Consider the following 3,367-nt stretch of genomic DNA (forward strand, 5'->3'; position numbering starts at 1 on the left):
AAAAAAAAAAAAAAAAAAAAATAGGAATTTATAAATTTGGCTTAACTTTTTAAACTTTTAATCTGAGGAAGAAGTGAAACTCCATCTTACACCTAATAGATGCAAAACAAAAATGAAACATAATTTAGCTTTCAGAAGTATAGCCACACCCCATGGAGATATTGCTGATTTGGTTCCAGATCACTGCAGTAAAGCGATGGTCCCAATGAAGAGAGTCACGCAAATACTTTGGTTTCCCAGTACATATAAAAGTTATTTTACACTATACTGTAGTTTATTAAGTGTGCAATTGTATCATGTCTTAAAAAATACATACCTTAAATACAAAATACTTCATTGTTAAAAAATGCAAAAAATCATCTAAGCCTTCAGGCAGTTGTAATCTTTTTGCTGGTGGAGGCTCTTGCCTCGATCTTAATGGCTGCTAATTGATCAGGCTGGTAATTGCTGAAGGTTGCAGTGGCTATGACAGTTCTTCTTCTTTTTTTTTTTTTTTTTTGCTCTGTCACCCAGGCTGGATTGCAATGATATCACTCAGCTTTAGGTGATCATTAAATTAATCTTTTTTTTTTTTTTTTTTTCCCAAGACAGAATCTCACTCTGTCGCCCAGGCTGGAATGCAGTGGCACAATCTTGGCTCACTGTGACCTCCGCTTCTCAGATTCATGCCGTTCTCCTGCCTCAGCCTCCCAAGTAGCAGGGACTACAGGCACCCACCACCACGCCCAGCTGATTTTTTGTATTTTTAGTAGAGACAGGGTTTCACCGTGTTAGTCAGGTTGGTCTCAATCTCCTGACCTCGTGATCCACCCGCCTCGGCCTCTTAAAATGCTGGAATTACAGGTGTGAGCCACCATGCCTGGCCTTCTTTCTTCTTTTTTTAAATAGAGATGGAGTCTCACTATGTTGCCTAGACTGGTCTCAATTTCCTGGCCTCAAGAAATCCTCCAGCCTTGGTCTCCCAAAATGCTGAGATTACAGGCATGAGCCATCACACTGGCTGGCAGTTTCTTAAAATATGATAACACTGAAGTTTGTTGCATCAGTTGACTCTTCCTTTAATGAAATATTTCTCTGTTGCACGTCATGCTATTTGATAGTATTTTACCCACAGTAGAACTTCTTTCAAAATTAGGCCGGATGCAGTGGCTCATGTCTATAAACCCAGAGCTCTGGAAATCTGAGGCAGGAGGATAGCTGCAGGCCAGAGTTTGAGACAAGCCTGGACATCATAGTGAGACCCCCATCTCTACAAAAAAAGGAAAAAATTAGCTGGGCGTGGTGCTGCACACCTCTAGATCTAGTTACTTGGGAGGCTCGGGTGGGAGGATCCCCTTGAGTCCAGGAGTTCAGTACTGCAGTGAGTTGTGATTGTGCCACTACACTCCAGCTTGGGTGAAGAGTAAGACTCTCTCTCTCAGTAAATAAAAATTAAAAATTGGAGTCAGTCCTGAAACCCCGCACTGCTTTAACAACTAGGTTTACATAATATTCTAAATCCTTTGTTGTCATTTCAACAATGTTTACAGCATTTTCACTAGGAGTAGATTCCATCTCAAGAAATACTTCCTTTGCTCATCCATAAGAAGCAGCTCCTCATTTGTTCAGGTTTTTTAATGAGATTGCAATAATTCAGTCACATCCTCAGGCAGCACTTCTAATTCTAGTTCTCTTGCTATTTCCACTACATTTTCAGTAATTTTCTCCACTGAAGTCTTGAACCCCTCAAAGTCATCCATGAGTGTTGTACTCAACTTCTCTTCTAAACTCCTGATAATGTTGATAGTTTGACCTCCTCCCATGAATCATGAATGTTCCTAATGGCATCTAGAATGGTGAATCCTTTCTAGAAGGCTTTCAATTTAGTTTGCCCAGATCCATCAGAGGAATCTATGGCAGCTATAACCTTACAAGATATATTTCTGAGATAATAAGACTTGCAAGTTGAAATGACTCCCTCAACCTTGGGTTTCAGAATAGCTACTTTGTTAGCAGGCATGAAAGCAACACTAATCTCCTTGTATGTCTTCATCAGAGCTCTTGGGTGACCAGGTACATTGTCAGCGAGCAGTAATATTTGAAAGGAATCATTTTTTCTGAAAAGTAGGTCTCAACAGTAGACTTAAAATATTCAGTAAACTATGCTATAAACAAATATGCTGTCATCTAGGCTTTGTTGTTCCATTTCTAGGGCACAGGCAAGGTAGATTTAGCATAAATCTTATGGGTGCCCTAGCGTTTTTGGAATGGTAAATTAGCATTGGCTTCAACCCAAAGTTACCAGCTGCATTAACCCCCAGCAAGATAGTGGGCCTGTTCTTTGAAGCTTTTGAAACCAGGCATTGACTTCTTTCTAGCTAGGATAGTCCTAGATAGCATCGTCTTGCAATAGAAGGTTGTTTCATCTACACTGAAAATCTGTTGTTTGGTGTAGCCACCTTCACCAATGACTTAGCTAGATCTTCTGAATAACTTGCTGCAGTTTGTACATCAGCACTTGCTGCTTCGCTTTGCACTTTTATGTTGTAGACATGGCTTCTTTCCTTAAACCTCATGAACCAATCTCTGCCAGCTTCAGACTTTTCTTCTGTAGCATCCTTACCTCTCTCTGCCTTCACATAACTGAAGAGAGGCCCTTGCTCCGGACTGAACTTTAAGGGAATATTTTGGCTGGTTTAATCTATCCAGACCACTCAAACTTTCTCCATATCAGCAGTAAGGCTGTTTCACTTTCTTAGCATTCGTGTGTTAAGAGTAACACTTTCCATTTCCTTCAAGAACTTTTCCCTTGCATTCCCAGCTAGGCTGTTTGGCACAATGGCACAGGATTTCCGTCAGCCTTGATGTACCTGATGTTTACTTGTGACCAGACTTACATCACACATTCTTGGCAACATCACCACCTCCCGTCACTGGTGCTGTTAACTTTGATCTTCTGATCATATTGGTGCCTGCCAGACTTCTCCACATTAAAGTCATTATTAATGACCTTTTGTAAGTGATTAGTATTTTGTGGAGAGCTTTCCAAGAATACATCAGCATGTTCCTATCTAACAGTCACCCACCAGACTTAATATCCATTGACTACTCCCATCCGAATCAAACCCCTGTGAGAGTGCCAAATGGTGATTTTCTGTTTCCTTTCTTCTACGTTTATCAGTTGGTAAGGAATATCATTCCCTTCTCTTGTGTTTATTTGGATATAAAAACTCATTGCCAGGCACGGTGGCTCACGCCTGTAATCCCAGCACTTTGGGAGGCCGAGGCGGGCGGATCACAAGGTCAGGAGATCAAGACAATCCTGGCTAACACGGTGAAACCCCATCTCCACTAAAAAATAAAAAAAAATCAGCCAGGTGTGGTGGCG

General features: G+C 41.0%; 1 protein-coding gene across 1 annotated transcript in view; it reads left to right on the forward strand.

The window, feature by feature from the left end:
- The window catches only part of TWSG1 (twisted gastrulation BMP signaling modulator 1), a 68,663-nt gene that overhangs the window by 61,099 nt on the left and 4,197 nt on the right, over positions 1–3,367 (forward strand). The gene's annotated exons all lie outside the window — the stretch shown is intronic.

This window comes from Colobus angolensis, unplaced genomic scaffold, assembly GCF_000951035.1.
Source record: "Colobus angolensis palliatus isolate OR3802 unplaced genomic scaffold, Cang.pa_1.0 Scaffold155, whole genome shotgun sequence".
Taxonomy (NCBI): domain Eukaryota; kingdom Metazoa; phylum Chordata; class Mammalia; order Primates; family Cercopithecidae; genus Colobus; species Colobus angolensis.